Source organism: Plecotus auritus (assembly GCF_963455305.1).
Source record: "Plecotus auritus genome assembly, chromosome: 9".
In the NCBI taxonomy this organism is placed as follows: Eukaryota; Metazoa; Chordata; class Mammalia; order Chiroptera; family Vespertilionidae; genus Plecotus; species Plecotus auritus.
In genome coordinates, this window is record NC_137783.1 from 60,507,076 (window position 1) to 60,520,196 (window position 13,121).

General features: G+C 40.8%; 1 protein-coding gene across 6 annotated transcripts in view; it reads right to left on the minus strand.

Moving 5' to 3' along the window:
• MAPK8 (mitogen-activated protein kinase 8) overlaps positions 1-13,121 on the minus strand; it is a 131,740-nt gene that overhangs the window by 61,858 nt on the left and 56,761 nt on the right. The window lies entirely within an intron of this gene.

The following is a 13,121-nucleotide window of genomic DNA, read 5'->3' on the forward strand; positions in this document are numbered from 1 at the left end:
GAAAGAGAGATAGAAACATCAATGATGAGAGAGAATCAGTGACTGGCTGCCTCCTGCATGTCCCCTACTGGAAATCAAGCCCACGACTCAGGCATGTGTTCTTGACCAGAATCAAACCTGGGACCCTTCAGTCTGGAGGCTGAGGCTCTATCCACTGAGCCAAACCAGTTAGGGCTGAAACCAGTCCTTTTTACGTGCTTATTATAGAGTACTGAAACCTTAATTTTTGTGAGAAATCGAGAAACTTTCATTCGAAAAGAATTCACAATCTCATTTAGTGTCACCTGGGAGGATGACAGATTGCCCATGCTAGTAAGCTGGTTAGCATGTCTCACCCTAACACAGAGCAGCACAGTGCTGTCGCCACAAGAGCCTGTACCCGCAAGAGCCTTCCCCGCAACATCCGGTGGTGACACATACGAAGTTGTAATGGTTGAAAGAATGGTTGAAAGAGGTAGAAAAATAAGAACATATAAGATAACATTATTTTTAAAATGAGAAAATATGAGAGAGAGAAGCATTTAGTATACACTGAGTGGCCAGATTATTATGACCACCCCATCAGTACTTCGTTGGGCCACCTTTTGCCTTCAGTACTGTGGCGATTCTTCTTGGCATTGACTCCAAGAGATGTTGAAAGGTGATGCAAGGAATCTGACACCATGCCTGATGAATAGCACTGTCCAGTTCTGTGAGATTTGATGATTGTGGAACCAGCTGCCTGGTGGCTCTTTTAACAAATGCTCAATTGAATTGAGATCTGGGGATTGTGGGGGGTCACCTAAGCAAGGTAAAGTCTCCCTCATGTTCTTGAAACCACTCCTGCACAATACGAGCACCGTGGCATGGCGCATTGTCTTGTTGGAAGAAGCCATCTCCATTGGGATACGTCATCAACATGATAGGATGAACTTGATCAGCAATGATACTTAAGTATGTTGTGCTATTCAGACGTTGTTCCACACGAATTAAAGGGCCCAAATCATGCCAGGAAAACATGCCCCAAACCATAACACTGCCCCCACCAGCTTGAAGGGTTGTTCTCATGCATGTAGGGTGCATGCTTTCATGCTGTTTCCGTGAAATTCTCACTCTGCCATCTGCATGATGCAACTGGAAACGTGATTCATCGGACTACATGACTTCTTTCCAATGCTCGATTGTCCAATCCTTGTGTTCCTGTGCGAATTGGAGACGTTTTATCTTGGTAACTGCAGATAGCAGAGGTGTTTGAACAGGCCTTTGGCTTCCATATCCCATACAATGCAGTGTACGGCTAATTTGCCTACAAACGTCAGGTGGTCATAATAATCTGGCCACTATATTAGGGTACAAAACAATACTGTTCTGAACAGTTTGGGGCATCGAAAGCATGACCTAAGTTCTGGCCACAGCTCTTTCTTTACTACCTGATTAAAAGCCAAGGCAGTCCCTCTCTACCCATTTGAGTACTGGTTATTCATAAGCCTATTTTCCATCCTTACTGGATGAAAGTGGCCTAAAACAAAAGGCATGCAGCAAGCCAGCTCCAACCTATTCCCCACGTACCATAATAAACCAAGAAATCAGTTAGGTCTACAGAATCATTGTGTGTGTGTGTTGGGCGGGGGGAGCGCGAGGTGGGAGGGGGAGTTGTAAAACAGTGCTAACAAACGAAAAATAACGTCCTGATAAGACTTACAAGACAAAGAATTAATTCAACAAATATGAAGTGCCTACCATATGCTAGATACTTAGCACTGTGCTGTGCCTACCATGTGGAGGTTCATGAATGAACTGGATTCTAACAGCTGAATGCTGAGAGAAGGGGGAAGCCACTGGAAGCTGGAGTAAGAGAGTTGGAAGAGGAAAGCTAGTGAGCTATTACAATATTCCAGATGAAAGAGAGTATTACGATTAGCGAGGATTCTTAGATGTGATGGAATTAAAAAAAACACAAACAAAGAAGTCCAAAAAATATAAGCTTTAAAAAAGAAGATAAATTGCAAGCAACTGAGGAGTTGGGCAAATTATTTGGATAAATTAAAAAAGACCCAGAGAAACATTTCCATAATCAATAACTAGTCATATAATACTCGAGAGGACTGTCTGGAATGGCAACGCACATAAATTCTGCCTAAGTAGGCAGACCAGAGGCTTAAAGGAAAGAGTTGGTAATGATTTAAACACTGAACTATGTTCACAGATGATCAAATATGGGTACTGGTCATCCAGACCAACTTCCCACCTAAACTTGGATTCCCTCCTTACCTACCAGAGTAGGGAAATAGGGAGGAAGACAGAAGTGAGAACAGGAATACAGGAAAGTGTTAAGTGTCAGGCCCTTCATCAAATATTCTACATATTTATCTTGGAAACTGAGTCTGCCCTTGGCCCGGAGACAACAACAATGGTCTCCATGATCTACACATGTGCTCCAAGGCTGAGCCCAGAGCAGCTGATGATGTGTGAACCTCAACCAGCCAAACTGTGTGCAGATCAGATTTTCTAGGCTCGCATGGAAGACATGCCCCCCTCTCCTTAGGGAAAGAGGATCGGAGAGAAGGAGGTACTCTTGGTGCCTCACCAGAGTTTACTTACTGTTACCAAAGCAGGGAATCAAAAGGCTGTGTTTCAGTTTCCCAACCTGCTGGAAATCAAAGAAAAAGCATAGATCCAGGGACAGGTCTCCCTTTCTGTTAAAAGAGTAACAATAGCAAGGAAAGGCTTCTTTCTCAGAAGAAGATTCTCAGAAAAGGGTGGTCCGACATCAGGAGTGGGGTCCATGGTGCTCACCATAGTCTGGACAGACCTGTGACAGCAGCAGAGCAGTGATAGCCATCAAACCCTCCAGGCACAGTGCAGAGGCAGCAGATGGAGGACCTGGTTAGGTGAGCAGCCTGCCCAGGAGCCACAGCTGCCACTCTTAGGACAGGAGACATGGCACGTGACTCATTCAAGCCCAGGTGTAGAATGCTTACTGGGTACCTGAGTCAAGCTCTGTGCTGGTACTTGAACACAGCAAAAAGAGACATTCGGTTGTGTAGTAACTGTCTGGCTGAAACCATGGTATGAAAAGAGCAATGAAGGCAATGGAAGCAAGCCCACACTAGTGTGTGCTCAGGAAAAGTTTCTCTCCCCTAATGAGGTAATGTTTGAGCAAGATCTGAACACTGAGTATGAGGTAACCAGGTAGGAAGAGAAGGGAGCTTTCTAGGCAGAAGAAAAAGCACATGCAAAGGCTCTAAAAATTCACCCACTTTAACAGTGCAATGGATGAGTTTTGGTAAATGTGTACAACCCTGTAACTACCACCAAAATCATGACAGAATATTTTTATTACTGCAAAGCTTCCCTGTATGGTCAATCCCTGTCCTCTATTCCTACCCCGACTCTGGCAACCAATAAATGGCTTAGCTGTGCCTTTTCCAGATCTTGCTACAAGTGAACATCACACAGCACAGGATTTTTTTTGTCTGGCTTTCCACTTGCCTGGATGCGTTTAATGTTTAAGAGATACCTATGCTTCACTTCTTTGTATTACTGAGAGGCATTCCATTGTGAGGTCATACCATTTGGACACGTGGACTGTTTCCAGTTTTGTGGTTATTATAAACTAGAGGCCCGATGCACGAAGATTTGTGCAAGAATGGGCCTTCCTTCCCCTGGCTGCCAGCACCGCCTTCACTCAGGCTAGAGCCGCCTTTCCGCCTTCCCACACTGCCCAGAGGCCTGGAGCGGCTGGGGCAGTGCGGAACGCCTGTGTCGTCGCCATGGAGACGATGCAAATGTCCCACCCGGCCCCAGCCACTTGTGCCTGCGTATGCAAATTAACCCACCATCTTTGTTGGGTTAATCTGCATACTCGCTCCTGACTGGCTGGTGGGCATCACGAAGGTATGGTCAATTTGCATCTTACTCTTTTATTAGTATAGATGCTGCCAGCATAAACATTCACACATTTCCCCCCTTTCATTTTGGGTAAATATATAGGAGAGGATATCTGAGTTCTACGTTTTACTTTGTAAGAAACTGTCAAACTACTTTCCAAAGTCCCTATCCATTTTCAATCCTACAGTAGTGTATGAGAGCTCCAGCTGTTCCACACCCCATGACTGCCACTTAATTTTACCTACACTAGCGGTGTACATTAGTATTTTATGTGGCTCACATAAAATTTATTTGCTGGTACCTAATAATGCTGGGCATCTTTTGTGGGGGTATGTGCTATTCATATATATGTATGCATGTATATATATATATATATGGCACAGCTAGTTAATTCTCTTGCCCATATTGTCTTCTTATTGTTCAATTATAACATTTATATATCCTGGATATACATCCTTTACCAGATGTTTTGCAAGTATTTTCTTCCAGTCTATGTGGTCTGCCTTTCCATTTTGTTAACAGTGTATTTTTTAAAACTTTTTAGTTGAAATAATTTTAGACTCATGTACAGGTTGCAAAAATAGTTCTGGGTATTCTTCACCCAATGACAGCATTTGACATAACAATAGTACCATTATCAAAATGAGAAAGTCTGCACTGGTACAATACTATAAGCAAACTTTATTCATATTTTATGCATACATTGATTTTGTGTAAATTTATCACATACACATATTAATGGAAACTACATCTCAGCCAGGATACAGAACTGTTTCATCACCCCAAAGAGAGTCCTTCATGCTGCCTCTCTCTATAATCATATACTGCTGCCAATTATGTTTTCATCACTATAATTTGTTTCAATTAAAATTTTATATAAACAGAATCACATAATATGTAATCTTTTGAGACTGCCTTTTTCACTCAATATAATGCTGTTGAGATTCTCCAGATTGGTGGAATATCAATAGTTTGTTCTTTTTCTTACAGAATATTATTCTGTTGTATGAATGTAGCTTTGTTATTCATTCACCCTTTGTTTTGGCCAATGCAAATAAAGCTATTTACTATGAACGTGCCTACAGATTTTGGTGTGAAAATAAGCTTTCATTTCTTTAGGGTAAATGTCCAGGAGAAGGATATGGCAGCTGCATGTTTAACATTATAAGAAACTGGCAAAGTTTCCTAGAGTGGCTGTTACAACTGTGCATTCCCACCAGAAATGCATGAAAGATCTAGTTCCTCCACATCGTATCAACTCTTATTTAAGACAGTGTAGTTTATTTTAGCCATTCTAGCAGGATATGTATATGTATATGTATATGTATATGTACATGTATATGTATATATCTATCTCATTAGGGCTTTAGTTTTATTTCTCTAATGGATAATAACATTAAACATCTCCTTATGTACCTTTGCCAGCTGTATGTATATTTTTGGTGAAGTGTCTGTTCAAGTGTTTTGCCCATTTTCTAATTGGGTTGCTTGATTTCCTATTGTTAAGTTTAGAGAGTTTTTTTTATATGTTCTGAATATATTCCTTTGTCAGACACACAATTTGCAAATAACATTTGGCCGCTAAACAACATGGGTTTGGACTGTGCAGGTCCACTTACATGTGGATTTATTTTCAATAAATACCTATATGTTTTGGATCGGAGGTTAGATGGTCCTGGATACCAAAACAAAGACGTTTTTGGGAAGTCAGAAGTTATATGCACCAGCCCTGGCCAGGTGGCTCAGTTGGTTGGAGCGTTGTCCCATACACCAAAAGGTTGCAGGTTAGAGTCCTAGTCAGTGAATATATGGGCAAAGATTAAAAAATGTTATATGCTCCCAACCCCCACGTTATTCAAGGTCAACTGTATTTTCTCCCTGTTTGTGGTTTCTCTTTTCTTTAAAAATTTTTTTTTCAATTACAGTTTACATTCAATATTAGTTTTATTTTATATTAGTTTTGGATATACAGCATTATGGTTAGTTAGTTATGTAATTTACAAAGTGATCCCCCCATATGTCTAGTACCTACCTGGCAACATACATTCATTATTAACTATATTTCCTGTGTTGCACTTTATTTACATTCTCATAACTATTTTGTAACTACCAGTTTGTACTTCTTAATACCTTCACCATTTCACCCAGTCCCCCAACATCCCTCTTATCTGGCAACCAGTTGGTATCTATGAGTCTGTTTCTATTTTACTTGTTAGTTTATTTTGTTGTCTAGATTCCACATCTAAGTGAAATCATATGGCATTTGTCTTTCTCTGACTGGCTTATTTCACTTAGCATAGTAATTCCCTCTAGGTCCATTCATGCTGTCACAAATGATAAGATTTCATTCTTTTTTTTATGGATGAGTAATATTTCATTGTACATATGCACCACATCTTTATCTAACCATCTACTGATGGACACTTGGATTGCTTCCATATCTTGGCTATAGTAAATAAGGTGCATGTAACTTTTCAAATTAGTATTTTGGATTTTTTCAGAAATATACTCAGAAGTTGAACAACCCTGTAAGATGTGTCTATTTAAAATTTTTGAGGAATCTCCATACTGTTTTCCATAGTGGCAGCACAAATTGTCAGTCCCACCAATAGTGCACAAGGGTTCCCTTTTCCTACATCCTCACCTATGTGTATTGTTTGTTGATTTATTGTGAGGCGATAACTCATTATAAATTTAATTTGCATTTCTCTGATTAATGATATTGAGCATCTTTTCATATGGCTACTGACAATCTGTATTTCCTCTTTGGAGGACTGTTAAGGTCCTCTGCCCATTTTTTAATGGGATTGTTTTTCTGATATTAAGTTGCATAAATTCTTTATAAATTTTGGATATTAACCCATATTGAATGTATCATTGACAAAAATCTTCTCCCAATGGGGAGGTTGTTTTTACATTTTGTTGATGATTGCCTTTACAGGCAAAAAACTTTTAGTATGATATAATTCCATTTGTTTACTTATTCATTTACTAGAGGCCCGGTGCATGAATTCTTGCATGGGTGGGGTCCAGCCGGCCACCCCGATTGGGGCCAATCGGGCCTGGCCAGCCAGGGGTGAGGGGCCATGGGTGGTTTGGCCAGACGGCCCCACCCCCTGGTTGAACTCCCGGTGGAGGGGACAATTTGCATATTAGCCTTTTATTATATAGGATTTCCTTTTCCCAAGAGATATATCAGAAAAAAATATTTCTGGCTGAAACCGAATCCACCCATCAGCACAGGCCCAATGTCTTCACCGCTCCTCCACCTTCATCAGTCTACACCGCCTTCGCTAGCCTACTCCACCTCCAGCCAAGGGTGACAGTATCTTGTGCTCGTGGTCGACAGTGACTCTGGCATGTGCTAGGCTGGCTTCGCAGGTGATGATGCCCCCAGGGCCCTCTTCCGCTCTGTTGTGGGGCAACCCTGGCATCAGGGTGTGATGGTGGGCATGGGCCAGAAGGATTCCTACATGGGTGATGAGGCTCAGAGCAAGAGGGGCATCCTGCCCTGAAGTACCCTATTAAGCACAGCTTCGTAACCAACTGGGATGACATGAAGATATGACATCACACCTTTTACAATCAGCTGCATATGGACCCCAAGGAGTACCCCGTCCTGCTCACTGAGGCCCCCCTGAACCCCAAGGCCAACCGTGAGAAGACCCAGATCATATTCCAGACCTTCAACACCCCAGCCATGTACATGGCCATCCAGGCCATGCTGTCCCTCTATGCCTCTAGCTGTACCACTGGCATTGCGATGTACTCCGGTGACAGGGTCACCACACTGTACCCCTCTATGTACACCCTCCACATGCCATCCTTCCCCATGCATTTTTATTTTTTTGTGGCACTTGACTCAGGATTTAAAAACTGGAACTGTGAAGATAACAGCAGTCTACTGGAGTTCTACAGTGTGGCCAAGGACTTTGTATTTTTAAAATAGTCATTTCAAATATCATGAGATGCATTATTACAGGGAATCCCTTACTGGACCCAAAGCTGCCAACTTCTCCCTAAGAAGGGCCAGTACTTGCCCAAGTCCACAAAGGGGAAGGTGATAGGATTGCTTTTGTGTAAATTATATAATCCAAATTTTCCTTAATATTAGTTATTTTTGTTTTATTTTGAATGGTCAAGCATCATGGCCCCCGTTTTGTCCCTAACTTGAAATGTATGAAGGCTTTTGGTCCCCCTGAGAGTAGGCTGAGGTATGGAGGAGCAAAGCCAGGGATTACCTGTATACCGACTTGAGACTAGTTCAATAAAATGTACATCTTAAACAAACAAAATATTACAAGAGCAATGTTAAGAGTTCATTCTCTGTTTTCTTGTAGGAGTTTTATAGTTTCAGGTCTTACATTCAAGTCTTTAATCCATTCTGAGTTTATTCTCATATATAGTATAAGAAGGTGGTCTAGTTTCATTTTTTTATATCATCTGCAAATAATGTGTCTATTTAGTTTTCCCATCACCACTTATTAGACTGTCATTACCCCATTGTTTATTCCTGCCTCCTTTGTCATAAATTAGCCATACAATTTTGTTTATTTCCAGGCTTTCTATTCTGCTCCTGATCTATGTGTCCGTTTTTATGCCAATACCATGTCTTTTTTATTACTATGGCTTTGTAGTAGTTTAATATCAGGTAGCATGATACCTCCAACTTTGTTCTTCTATCTCAAAATTGCTGTGGTTATTTGAGGTCATTAGTGGTTTCATATAAATTTTAGGATTATCTGTTCCACTTCTGTGAAAAATGCCACTGGTATTTTGATAGGAATTGCAGTGAATCTATAGAATGCTTTGGGTAGTATGGACATTTTGATGGTGTTCATTCTTCCCACCCATGAGCATAGTATATGCTTTTATGTATTTGTATCTTCTTTAATGTCTTATCACTTTTCAAGTATGGGTCTTCTACTTCCTTGGTTAAATTTATTGCTAGTATTTATTTTTTGATGCAATTATAAATGGGAACATTTTCTTAGTTTCCCTTTCTGATAATTTGTCATTGGTGTATAAAAATGTAACCAATTCCTGAACATTAATTTTGTATCCAGCCACTTCACTGAATTCATTTATCAGTTCTAATACTGATAAAATTTTGGTGGATTCTTTAGCGTTCTCTCCATATAATACCGTATCATCTGCAAATAATGACAGATGTACTTCTTCCTTTCAATTTGGAAACTTTTTTTTTTCTTTTAGTCTGATTGCTGTGGCTAAAGTTTCCAGTACTATGTTGTTTAAAACCGACATCCACACCTTGTTCCTGATCTTAAGAAAAAAATTTTCCTCTGCTGAGTAGAATGTTAGCTGTGGGTTTGTCATATGTGGCCATTATTTTTAAAATATATTTTTATTGATTTTTACAGAGACGAAGGGAGAGGGAGAAAGAGAAACTTCAATGTGAGAGCAGAACATCGATTAGCTACTTCCTGCATGCCTTCCACTGGGGATCGAGACCCCAACCCAGGCATGTGCCCTGATGGGGAATCAAACCAGCAACCCTTTGGTGCATGGGACGATGTCCAAAAATCTGAGCCACGCCAGCCAGGGATATGTGCGTTATTTTTTAAAAATATATTTTTATTTATTTCAGAGAGAAAGGCAAGAGGGAGAGCAATAGAAACATCCTATATCAGTGGTCAGCAAACTGCAGCTTGCGAGCCACATGCGGCTCTTTGGCCCCTAGAGTGTGGCTCTTCCACAAAATACCACGGCCTGGGCGAGTCTATTTTGAAGAAGTGGCGTTAGAAGAAGTTTAAGTTTAAAAAAATTGGTTCTCAAAAGAAATTTCAATCATTGTACTGTTGATATTTGGCTCTGCTGACTAATGAGTTTGTGGACCACTGTCCTATATAATAAAGAGGTAATATGCAAATTGACCATCACTCCAACATACAAGATGGCCGCCTCCATGGGGTCAAAGATGGGCGCCCCCATGTGGACACAAGATGGCCACCACAAGATGGCCAGCAGGGGAGAGAAGTTGTGGGCAATCAGGCCTGCAGGGGAGAGCAGTTGTGGGCAATCAGGCCTGCAGGGGAGGGCAGTTAGGGGTGACTGGGCCGGCAGAGGAGGGAAGTTGGGGGCAACTAGGCCTGCAGGGGAGGAGAGTTGGAGAGGACCAGGCCTGCAGGGGAGGGCAGTTGGGGGAGAACCAGGCCTGCAGGGGAGGGAAGTTGGGGGGGACAAGGCCTGCAGGAGAGGTTAGTTGGGGGTGACCAGGCCAGCAGGGGAGGACCGTTGGGGGCGACCAGGACTGCAGGTGAGGACAGTTAGGGGCAACCAGGCCAGCAGGGGAGGGCAGTTAGGGGCAATCAGGCCAGCAGGGAGCAGTTAGGCGTCGATCAGGCTGGCAGGGCAGTGGTTAGGGGGTGATCAGGCTGGCAGGCAGAAGCGGTTAGGGGCAATTAGGAAGGCAGGCAGGTGAGCAGTTGGGAGCCAGCAGTGGATCAGGCCTAACAGGCAGTTGGACATCCCTCGAGGGTTCCCAGATTGGAGAGGGTACAAGCTGGGCTGAGGGACACACACCCTCCCACCCCCGTGCACGAATTTCGTGCACCAGGCCTCTCTCTAGTCAATGATAAGAGACAATTGTCGATTGGCTGCCTCCTGCATGTCCCACACTAGGGACTGAGCCCGCAACCAGGGCATATACCCTGACCAAGAATTGAAAAGTGACGTCCTGGTTCATAGGTCGACGCTCAACCACGGAGAATGCCAGCCTGGCTTTGTAGCCATTATTATATTGAGGTATGTTCCATCTAATCTCACTTTACTGTGGAATTTTATCAGAAATGGATGCTGAATTTTCTCAAATGCTTTTTCTGCATTTATTGACATGATCATGTGATTTTATCTTTCATTTCCTTTATGGGGTGTTGTTATCACATTGATCGAGGATATTGAACCAAATTTGCATCCCAGGAATTAATTCCACTTGATCAGGGTGTATGATCTTTTTTATGTATTGCTAAATTTGGTTTGCTAATATTTTTTGAGGATTTTTGCATCTATGTTCATCAGGGATATTGTCTGGTTTTGGAATCAGGGTAATGCTGGCCTTGTAAAATAAGCGTGGGAGCCTTCCCTCTTGAATGTTCTGGAATAGTTTGAGAAAGATAAGTGTTAATTCATTAAATGTCTGGTAAAATCCACCTGTGAGGCCCTCAAATCTAGGACTGTTGTTTATTGAAAGTTTTTGATTACTGCTTCAGTTTAATTAGGAGTGATACGTCCGTTTAGATTTTGTTTCTACATGACTCAGCCTTAGAAGATTGTATGTTTCTAGAAATTTATCCACTTCTCCCAGGTTGCCCAGTTTTCAGCATATAATTGTTCTTTTGGGTATATAATTTTCTTATAATCCTTGTATTTATTTGGATCTTCTATTTTTCTTGATGAGTCTGGTTAAATGTTTATCAATTTTGCTTATTTTTTCAAGAAACCAGCTCATGGTTTCACCGATCTCTTGTATTGTTTTCTTAGACTCTGTATTGTTATTTCTGCTGTGATTTTATTATTTCCTTCCTTCTACTCACTTAAGCTTTGTTTGTTGTTTTTTTCTAGTTCGTTTAGGTGTAAGCTTAGATTGTTTATTTGTGATTTTTCTTGTTTTTTTGATGTAGACCTATATTGCTATAAATTTCCATTTTAGAACTGCTTTCACTGTGTCCCGTAGATTTTGAGTCATTGGGTGTCCATTTTCATTTGTCTGCAGGTTATTTTTTGATGTCTCCATTGATCTCACAGTTAACCCTTTCATTGTTTAGTTGCATGTGTTTCTGTGTCTCAGTTTTCTTCTTGTAATAGATTTCTAGTTTTATACCATTGTGGTAGAAAAAGACACTTGATATGATTTCAATCTCAAATTTATTGAAACTTGTTTTGTGGCCTATCATGTGCTCTATTCTAAAAATGTTTCATGCGCACTTTTTTGTCTCTGTTTTAAAATCTATTTTGTCTGATATAAGTAGTTATTCCAGCCTTTTTACTCTTTCCATTTGCATAAAATATCTTTCACCATCCTTTTACTATCAGTTTTTGTGTGTCTTCAGATCTGAAGTGTGCCTTTTGTAGAAAGTATATGTATGGGTTTTGTTATCTTCTTCATTTAGCTATCCTATGTCTTTTAACTGGAACATTCAATCCATTTACATTTAAAGTGATATTTGATAGATACATAGTTATTGCCAATTTATCATACATATTTATGATCTTTTTATTCCTGTTTTTTCTTATTAAAGCAGTTTCTTTAACACTTCTTGTAATACTGTTCTGGTGGTGATGGGCTACTTTAGCTTTTTCTTGTCTGGAAAGATCCTTATCTCTCCTTAAATTTTAAATAATAGCCTTGCTGGGTTGATTAGTTTGAGGTTCCTTGCTATTCATCACTCTGAATATTTCCTACCAATCACTTTTGGTCTGAAATGTTTCTGTTGAGAAATAAGCTGACAGTCTTATGGGAGCTCACTTGTAGGTAATTAACAGTCTTTCTCTTGTTGCTTTTATTTTAATTATGATGTGTCTTGGTGTGGGCCTCTCTGGGTTCATCTTATTTTGGACCCTATGCATTCTGAACTTGTATATTTATGCCCACTCCCCTCCTCTTTCTCTATCTCCTTTCCTTTCTCCCTCCTCCTTCTGGTACTCCTATAATGCAAATCTTGTTATGCTTGATGTTGTTCCAGGATAGTTTGTAAACTAACCTCATTTAAAAAAATTAGTTTTTATTGTTCTGATTGGGCACTTTCTGCTACCTTGTCTTCCAAATCACTGATTTGATTCACTGCTTCATCTCATATGCTATTGATTCCTTCTAATGTATTCTTAATTTCAGTTATAGTCTTCATTTCTGACTGGTTCTTTTTATCGTTTTTATGTCCCCTTTTATGCTTACTATCTCTTTGTTGAAGTTCTCACTAAGTTCCTTGAGCATATTTACAACCAGTGTTTTGAACTCTGTAGTTTGCTTGCCTCCATTTTGTTTAGTTCTTTTTCTAGAGATTTCTCTTGTTCTTTCATTTGGGCCATGTTTGTTTGTCTCCTTGTATTTGTTTCTATGTATTATTAGGCAGATCTGATACACCCCCCAGTCTTGGCCTTATGAATTAGGTGTCCTGTGGGGCACAGTAGCACAGTCTCCCTGATCACCTGAGCCGGGTGCTCCAGGAGTGCCTCTTGTGTAGGCTGTATGCCCTCCTGTTGTAGTTGAGCCTTAATTGCTATTGTCACATCAG